We start from the raw sequence: 10,276 nt of genomic DNA on the forward strand, positions 1-10,276 counted from the left end.
CTGCAACAATTAGTCGATTAGTTGTGAACTACTAAATTAATCGCTATACTATTTTGGTAATTCGTTAATCAATTTGTATCATTTTTTTATGAAAATACCTCAAAATACCTCTGAGGGCAGCTTCTTAAACTTGAATATTTTCATCTTTACTCTGTTACAGTACTCAACATTTGGTGTGTGACAAAACAAGCCAACAAAGCACATAATCTTGGGCTTTGGGAAAGAGTGATCAGCTACCGGTAATCGATTAATTGAGAAAATAATCAACAGTTTAATAAAATAAGTATGATATACAGTATTAATCATTAGTTGCAGCTGTTGTGGACACCTACAGAGAGCTAGAGAGCGGCTTGGGCAGTTTGTCACTGCTGTGTGCACTGGAGAGGGTGGTGCATGTGTCAGGGCTTGAGTGATGGTTGAGGGATGCACTTAAACCTTCAGACATGTTTGCTTGCACCTGCTACCTGCCAGTTATAGTGCTCCTTCGAGAAGATTAGTGGACATTTAGGGAAAGCGCATCCTGTGTAAGTCCTTGTTTCTCTCTTTCTCTCTCTCTCTCTCTTTTTCTCTCTCTTTCTCTCTCTGTTTTGTGGTTACTGTGTTATTCTTTCAGCACGGCAAGAGAACTTGTGTCACAGCAAAGGGTGTTTGGGAGAAGGGTCACTTGTGTCACAGCAGAGGGAGTTTGGGAGAAGGGACTGTGTGTTTGAGTCAGTGGTGGACGTGATAAGAGGACTGAGAAGAGGTTACTGAGCGCTCCCTGCATTCCATCCTACATTGCCTCTATGCCCTTCTTTGGAAGAACACTCATTCCTGTCTTTCCTCGCATAGCTTTTAGTCATGTTTGCTTTTTCAGACAGTAGCAAGGTTAAAATGTCATCGGTTAAACAGATGGGTTTGTGTCACTGTGGTATTAATGATAGTATTCAATGTGCACAGATTCCAGAGTTTAATAAGAAGTGGCCTAACATCTGAAATGCAGCATTGTGCACACAACCGCCCTTTTGACTGGATCACAGCACCACTGCAAAATATAGCATTCTATCAGTCATGTCAGTATTCCTGGTTTATCCTGTCAATATAAATGTCAGTGCCTTTTATTAGCAGCATTGAGGTAGAATACAAAGGCAAGAAAGTCTAATTCCCTCTGCTTCCACACCTATTAAGTGCGAGGATAAAGTTCAGCTCTGTGGTAGATTCACAGAATGAACGATAAGAGAAGAGAACGTCTCAGTCTGCTCTTGCATCAGTAGGCAGAGGCGGCGGCATAGCTTGGCAGAGGCTCTGTGTTGGCTCGCTACAGAGGAGCGGAGGTGGAGGCCAGGCACCCAGCGAGGCAGGTGGGTGGAGACGCTGCTCCAGTCTAGTCGTCCTCAGACAGGCGTGAGGGAGGAGGCAGTCTGGGTACTCTCATCCCATCAGGTTCAGAGAGGAAGCGAGAGAAAGAGAGGGAGAGGAAGTGGCAGTGAGAGAGAGTAAGATAATTAAATAGAGGTGCAGAAATCAGGTGTTGATTTAACAGGCAAGAAACATCTGTGACCTCATTTTGATGGGGTGTTGTGTACGGAATACAGAGATGTGAACCGAATCAGGCATTTAGAGCAGACTACCAAATGCCTTGAGTCTACAACCTCGCTGGGCTCTGTCAGACCATGCGGTCCGGTGGTGAGTAGGGGCTCGTCCCTCTTTGTAAGGGTGTCTGTTTCCATTCTAGCTACTTTGGTTAGAGGTCTTAGACCTAAATGTCTTTACATCTAAAATGAACAGATCCACTGCAACCCCACATTTGGTCAAAAGCCAGAACCATAGAAAGGCTACATTAGTCTTTCTGAAGTTGAGCTTTGACTGGATCTGTATGGAAATGTATTCTTTACATGTTTGGTACGGTTTTGTTGGAATGTTGGGCATGAATTGATTGGTAATTGCTAACCATATCCATGGGGATTGGGTACTCCGACCGTAGCCGGGTGAGAACAAACCCACCAAAGCCAGAGGAAGCGGAACCAAACTCAATTAATCTCCCACCAACTTTCACTCACTGGTTTAAGTATGGAAGTTTGTCTGTCAGACTACTTGCTTTGAGGTTTTTTTTCATTGATTGTGTCAGATATCGACATGCACCCATGCAGACGCACACACCACATGCACACAAGCACACACACCGACACCCCACCCCTCACACATTTGTTGAAATAGGTGCCATGCTAAAGAAAGCAGCGGCCTTCCACACCCCTGCATGGGAACATGTGCAAATCCAGGGGCTGACATGGTGTAAGCCAGCAGCCTCCAACAGTTGGGCTTGTGTTACCAGAGAGAGAGAGAGAGTGGGGGAGAGAGATAAAGAGATGCCAAATGGAGAACAAGTGAACAGAGAATGGAGGGCAGAAGAAGAGAAAGCAACAGGGACATAAAAAGACAATCAGAGACATGGAGACAAAGAGGACATAAGTGCTTATCCTCCAGTCTCCTCCTTATTAACCCTTAAAGGAGTACGGGAATGTTGAGAAATGAACGTTCTAAAGAATATCTGGGTTCATTGAATTCAACATAGAATTTTAGAACCTTCAATTGTTGCGGAACTTAGAACGTTCAAAAACCTACACCTTTAAGGGTTAAGGTAGTGGTGGAGGCAGCAGGCTCATCTGTGTGGGGCAGAGGGTGTGTGGAGGATATTAACCACTCTTGGTGGATGCGTTTGGCCTTTGGCTTAGTGGTGTGTCGACAGAAGCAGCCATGTTTATATGTGGTTTAATTTCTCTCCTCATTCTCCGCCAGTAATAAGGATGGGACTAATGAGGTCCCTCTGTGATTGTTTATGGCAATATTTATCTTCTCTGAAAATTAGTTTGGCTGGAGTCATTGGAGCATGCGTTAGCTTATGAAATATTGCTCTGAAATATCCTCCTCCTCCACATTAGTGTAGTGAAACGTGCTTGATGAAATTGTCTGATAAGACTTGAGATAAAAATCGGATTTTTAGTTCCATTGCCAGCTACTTGGCAAGCACCCGTAAGGATGGACAGCTGCTCTTCGCACGTGGATCTTAGCATTTATTAGCTCCACATAAAAAGCATCATGCTTGCTGCACACTCCTTACTGAGACATCCAGAGGACTAGGAGCATGCTCAGCGACAAACAAACAGTGTGGCATGTCAAATTAAAACAGAAAGCAAGTTATGGGCATGGTGATTCACTCTCATCTCGTCTGTGTGTGTGTGTGTGTGTGTGTGTGTGACTTTATTTTGGAGGTTGGCTTGAACGGTACTCTCAAATCAGCAGCAGGTACGTGACCCTGTGTAATGTGTGTTTACAGATGGGCGCTGCTTTTAATAGCCTGCCACTTACTTAGCAGGGGGAACAGCTAGCTGCTATTGGAGCTGATAATGAATTGGGTGCTGAAACCACTCCGCTGAGGTGATGTCGACGCCACCAGTCCAGCATGATGTGGCCCATAGGTCACACAGTTAGATTAGTGTGTGTGTGTGTGTGTGTGTGTGTGTGTAAAAATAGCCACATTGGACCTAATGAGAGAATGCCTGTGCTGCCCCCACTCCTTTTTTGGTTAATTGTTTTTCCATGTACGGAAAGCCCCACTCATCCACATTAATACCTGCTCCAGACACACCTGATGGACACAGCAGACCCCCATGGCTATATGTGCTGCCATTAACATGGATCGTGTGACACCACCCCCTGCCTTCCTCTGGATCCTCACATAGGGACTGACTGGCAGCGTTCTACAACTCATCCATGTGGATGACTATAGAACCTTTCTACTGTAGATGTCTTCTGGCGACCACCTTGGTTTTTGAGTTCAGCCATGAAGCGCTCTTTTTTTATCTGGAAAAATAAAATGAGAAGCCATGAGACACTCCAGACATCTGAGATTGACTCTGCTAGATTGTGTGTTTTGATGTACCGTAAGAGTGTTCCTAGAATGCTAACAGTCTCTCTGTCACACACACCTGCTCTCCTTGGCCGTATTGTATTTCCCAAGGTACGTCATTAGCATTCAGTGCATCAGTTCACAGCTGGTTGTGATACTGCAGTCATCCCCGGCACATGAAGGGGTCTGTGCCTGCAGTCACACAATGCTGTTTTGGATTGGCCAAAGCCATCACAGCCAGGTCCTCAAGGGGTGTGGGCCATCGCAGGCTGATTGGTGTTGTGGACAGGCTGGCATCTCCAAAGCTGTCCGGGCTCAGAGACAGGCTTTTTTTGGATGGCTGCTGGCTGGGTATGTGTGTGTGTGTGTGTACTGCAAACTCATACCTGCTGTCTTGGCGTAGTACTGGACTCCTGGGAGGGCCAAAGTGAGGGCCATCTGCAGCATGTGTCCTCTGCAGGTGAAGTCCTCCCTGATGCAGTGTGGACCTGTTGCTGAAAAGGAGAGAGGGAGTGAGAGAGGTGAGAAGAGTGAGAGAGGGTTAGTGAGAGAGAGATAGAGAGATTGATAGCTAGAGTTAACAATTCAGGAATTTTAAAAAGAGAAATTAAAACAAGCTCTTGCTGGTCATGAATGGGGGGGGGGGGTGCAAACAATCATCTGCTGATCAACTCATTTTATGCACTGGATTACAGAACTGCTTTAAAGACAATTCATGAACTATGCCTGAGATGCTGAGCTTGTATGTCTCAGGTCTGTTGCTTTCATGTATGCATGCGCTGATAAGACCTATGAACCCACATCTATTAATAGCATGGCATGCACAGCCAGGGTTACATAATCCTGATGACCATGGTTAGCCGACATTCTTAGAAAAAATCATATTTCTTGCTTGTCCTCAAAGGAAAATCATTAAAAGGTCTCCATAAAATATATTACACTTTAGACATATATATTCTCAGTAGACCGGATAACTGTGGACACAACATAACACCAAGGTACATGTATCACTATTAGTGTTTAGTGTTTACACTAAATGTACATTATGAGTGGTGGTTATTACAACAGAATAGTGTGTCCAGGACCATTTACGGGTGTTTACTGTGCGTGTACAGTATGTAGCTGCAGCTTCAGCTGACTCACCCTTTTACTCCGACTGAGATCAGAGCTTGACATTTGTGAGCTGAGATGCATGACACACTGAATTGATGAAGGGCTGAATTAATTGTGGAGCATTCTGACATTTTGCTGAACAGTCTGCTCTGGACTGGATGAGCAGTTTGATTTGATTTAATCCAGTTTAGTTTATTTAGAAAATAAACTGAACTAAACAAACAATCCAATTTTCTCACTTAGTGATTGTTTGTTTTCGAGTAAATATTCCCAATAATATTACAACAATAGTATTACAGTCTGCAATCACTAGAGAAATATGACTGTCAGTTTTATTTTCCACTTTGGTGGATTTAAGGACCGTCAAAAAACATAAGCAATCCCATAATAAGACATACTGAGCTGTGTTTGGTGAAAGCCAGTGATGCCGACCTAAGAAACATTTCTTATCTATACAGTAAGTATGGCAAACACCATGTCTGTGCATTATGCTCCTTAAACCTGGCAACCACAGTGGGTATGCGTTCCGTCCCTGGCAGGCAGACGGGAAGCAGCACTAGCTGTCTAATGTGTGTGCTAATGAGGACCGCTATATGAAAGCATACCACTGAGTGGAGTTATCAGTTTCCCATGAACAGCCTTTTCTCCAATTAACAGCAGCTGGAGAGAGGTAAGAGTTAAGTGGTGCTGGCTACATGATATCTGTGCAGAATAACTGCTGCAGATGCCAGGACTGGATTTATGTCTCTCTATCTCTCTGTCTCTCTCTCTCTCTCTCTCTCTCTTGCTCTCTCTCTCTTTCTTGCTCTCTCTCTCTGTCAAATTCAAATTCAAAACGCTTTATTGGCATGACAATTCGTGAAGAAAGTGTTGCCACAGCATACAGTATCTAGAACTCATCAAGACTCTAGTCATAAATCAAAATTTGTGAATACATACAGTATATATATATATATAAATAAAAAAGGATAACACACATGAATGGACAAAAAAGGGAGATGGTGTAACAGACATAATCTGTGGGGTGTTTGTTCATGTCTGTGAGCTAGTGTTAGCAATGGTTTATATGTATTTATATTATTATATTATATTGTATTTATGTGTGTGTGTGTGTCATGATCAAAAGGTATAATGTCTGTCCATATCTGTCTATATAATGTCTGTCTGTTGATGGCCTTCCACTGACCCCCATGTGCAAGCACAGCCACTTACATCACTGCCCTTAGAATGACTAGGGACTATGTCACCAGGCTGTATAAGTTTGTGTGTCTGTGAGAGAGAGAGAGAGTGTGTGTGTGTGTTGTGTGTGCCCAGTAGCGCTTCAGCTGCCTGATTATTTATCTCTTAGTGCGACACTTAATTTATCTATTCTTTATGCCTGCCAACTCCTGGCATTGGTGTGAATGTGTATGTATGCTGTGTGTGTGTGTGTGTGTGTGTGTGTACAATTGTGGGGCTGGCCTCACATGTCTGAAAGCCAAAAGCAACCCCTCTGATGGATGAGAAAGCTGTCGTCAGCAGAGGGTCACCACTTGCATAACGCTGCAGTAGCAGACAGCCTATACATGTCAATCTAGTCAGTCTCCTTTTGAAAAGCATGCAGGCAAACCACATGGTCCACAGGATCACGATGGAACAGGGACACGGTACATAATAAGGAGCCGAATCCTCTCTTTCTCTCTCTCACACACACACACAGAGAGAGACAGAGTGAGACAGAGAGAGATACACACATTATACTTTGTCCTTCATAGAAGCCACCCTGAAGTTTAATTACTCCAGTGCTCTTGCCCAGTTCTTACCCAGCAACTGACCTGGACATTTCTCTCTCTATGTCTTTCACCACAAACACACACACACACACACACACACACACACACACACACACACACACACACACACGCACATACACACATGCACATACACACTCTCTGGAGCCCCCTGTGGTAACTTTCCATCAGTTCCACAGATCAACATGTCTGCATCTGAAAATAGATCTGATCATTGCTCTCTCTCTCTCTATCTCTCTCTCTCTCTTCCTTACCCCCATTGCTGTTTACCTCCCAGGATCAGCACTGCAATCTGGGTCTCAGTCCTGAAGAGCAACATATATCTGGAGAAGAAGACTGCAGAAAGCCTGGAGAGGTGGGAGCGTGGACATTCTGGCTGATATCACCCCGGAATAAAGACACCTTTTGCAAGTTTCAGATTTTATGAAGGTAAGACTCATCATCTTCTCATCCAGTGGTATATGTCTGCCTGTCTGTTGGTTCACCTGTCGGTCTGCCCATCTCTTTCTGTCTTGTTCTCCCCCTCTCTTACTCTCTTGCAGTTTTGCCAAGTGCGTTTCGGCCATGCTATGTGATGATAAAACCCACGTTAGCATTCTGGCACTGCTCCCTGTTCTATGGCTAAGAGCATAACACCCTGTATGTAGTTAATAGTGTTTCTGTATGGGACGCTGTACTGCCTCCCATTGATGAAGTAGTGAGATTACATCACTGTGATCCTAAATCACCTCCCATTTAGCATCCAGTAATGATACACTGAGAATGTGGTGGGTTCATTGTGAGTGTGTGTGTGTGTGTGTGTGTGTGTGTGTGTGTGTGTGTGTGTGTGTGTGTGTGTGTGTGTGTGTGTGTGTGTGTGTGCAGAATATAGAAGTGCAGAAATTAAAGCATGGCATTGATGCAGTGGTCAGTAAATAGCAAGGGAGAGGGAGAGAAGTACATTTTCTTGCCCCCTTTCAAATCTGGAGCAGGACAAAAACAATGTCAAATAAAAAAAAAATAGCAAAAAGAGACATCAGCTTTCTTCCCCAAAACCTCTCTTCAAAAATAGCTTCTCTGCCTGCAGAGGCTGTTCTCAGCTCTGTTCTTTGGACGATATGTGCGTCACAGAACCAACCGTTTCACTGTTTTCACCCCTCAACCCCCGATACTCACACACACACACACACACACACACACACACACACACACTCTCTCTCTCTCTCTCTACCTCTCTCTCTCTCTCTCACACACACACACACACACACACACACACACACACACACACACACACACACACACACACACACACATGCTTGTGCAACACACCTTCCCCTTTACCCACCCCGCTGCCCAGGTTGATTCCTAAAGGGGGCAGTTATTACCAGCCCTGGGTCAAATGCAGTGCTGTATTTAAAGATTCCTGTGGTTTGGATCAGTGCTCTCTCTCTCTCTCTCTCTCTCTCTCTCTCTCTCTCTCTCTCTCTCTCTCTCTCTCTCTCTCTCTCTCTCTCTCTCTCTCTCTCAGAGCGCATGTGCGGAGTGGGTGCATGGTGAGTGTGAGCGTGAATGGTTGCTGTCTGTGGCTCTCTACGATTTCTATCTTTTCTGTGTCTTTATACGTGTTTTGGTGGTGGGTTTTTGTTGCTTATTAGTTGATAAAACGTTACTGATCAATTGGTTGCTCTAAATTTATCGGAGCCCACACGCAGCTTCTCAGTTGGTTGTGGCGGTGTCTCCAAGAACAGTGGAGTTTGAGAACTTAACACGGCGTCATGGAGTCAAGGTAGTTTCTGACGCCAGTGTTGAAGTTTGCAGTTTGGCTATTGGGGAGATAGTGGGGTATGACGATATTAAGTCGGCCTCTCGAATGAATAATGCCATTGTTCTCTTTTTGAGTAATGTGGAAAAAGCAAACCAAATTGTTTCGTCATGGCGTTGTGCTTGGTGGCGAGCTCGTCCCTGTGCACCCCCTTAGTTTGCCATCGAAGAAAATACTAATTTCTAATGTACCTTTTCTAAAAGATGAACTCCTGAGTCGTGAGCTTTCACGCTACGGACAATTGGTTTCCCCGATCAGGCAAATACCTTGGGTGTAAATCACCACTGCTTAAACACGTTGTCTCTTTCAGAAGACAGGTGTACATGGTTCTAGACAAACGTGATAAACTTGATTTGACTTTTAAATTTAAAATTGATGGCTGTGTCTATGCAGTTTTTGTAACATCGGATACAGTCATGAGGTGTTTCGGTTGCGGTAGGATAGGTCATCGCATTGGTGTATGTCCCCATAAGGCTGAGCATAACGAGGAGGGTGTTGGTGAGCAGGTGCCTGCTACAAGCGGTGTCGAGGCGGGTTCTTCCGTGGAGGTGGCATCTGCCGTAGATGAGTCTGAGGGAACCGGGTCTGTGGCAGAGGAGTCTGCTGCGGCCGTAACCCAAAGGGCTGGGCCTGAGCCTGAGGTGAAGGAGTCTGCCTCAGCCGAGCTTGAACAGACCAGGTCTGTGGCGGTGGTATCTGCCGCGGAGCTCCTGGTAACTGAGCCTGAACAGGTGGGAGCGTTTGCGTTTGAAACCAGTTTGGATGTAACGATGGAGTCGGCTGTGTCTGACGCGGCTGATCCACCGGGAAATGTTGCTGTGCCTGAAAGTGACTTTTGGGGGTCACCCGCTGTTGCGAGTGAGCCTACCACACCTTCCCTAGCTGGGTTTGCTTCAGGCCACACGGACAGTCTAATATGAGTGGTATGATGGAAGTTGAAACACATGTGTTTAAAGTGCCTAAAAGAAAGAATAGTCTTGACGGTTGTCAGAAAGACGTAAAGAAACATGTAAAACTAGCCTGGGTGCCATTCCGAACTTAGTCCCGCCCACAACTTTGTCTGGCATTGCTCTATTGTGGAGCAAGTATGCTCGCCCTAGATCGGGCGGACCAATCAAATCGGGCTTTATGATGATGGACAGGTGAGCATCAGCGCCTGGTCTATCACGTCATCTGAGCACGCTTAGATTAGGCTTATGTTTGAAACAAAAACGCTGTGGCTAGAAGGATACATGGCTTTTAAGACCCCATATGGAAAATGCATATTATTTAATGAGGTTTTATCACTGAAAACGATTATTTCTGAAAACTTTGGCCAAAGTTGAGATGTGGGAAAACTTGTGGTTTCACTTTCATCAAGGGAAAACAGCGCTGTTGCATTGCGACACGTTCCCTCGTTCATTTGTAAGTGACCACCTGTTCGAGGGATTTTCGACAGCCTTTCCCAGCTGTTTAACATGTTTGTAGCATATCAGTGCTCAACAGAATTATTTTTAAAACGGAGGGGATATAGGCTATCAGTTTTTTTCCTAACAGCCTACCCTACTACGTATCTTTTAGATTTCGCTAATGAGTGTTGTAGGCTAGGAGTTATTGACGGCACTAACTTTTACAAAAGACCAGAAAACAATGTTAAGGCATTTGTGGAGAAGGAGGATGGTTTGTGTGTTTTCTTCCTACACCTCA

At 44.8% G+C, this 10,276-nt stretch overlaps 1 protein-coding gene across 1 annotated transcript in view; it reads left to right on the forward strand.

The window, feature by feature from the left end:
• Nucleotides 1–10,276, forward strand: part of sorbs2a (sorbin and SH3 domain containing 2a) — a 79,836-nt gene that overhangs the window by 2,662 nt on the left and 66,898 nt on the right. The window contains 1 exon segment of the mRNA XM_042056631.1: nt 7,067–7,218. The gene's annotated coding sequence lies outside the window, so the exon portion shown is untranslated.

This window comes from Alosa sapidissima, chromosome 1, assembly GCF_018492685.1.
Source record: "Alosa sapidissima isolate fAloSap1 chromosome 1, fAloSap1.pri, whole genome shotgun sequence".
Classification (NCBI taxonomy): domain Eukaryota; kingdom Metazoa; phylum Chordata; class Actinopteri; order Clupeiformes; family Clupeidae; genus Alosa; species Alosa sapidissima.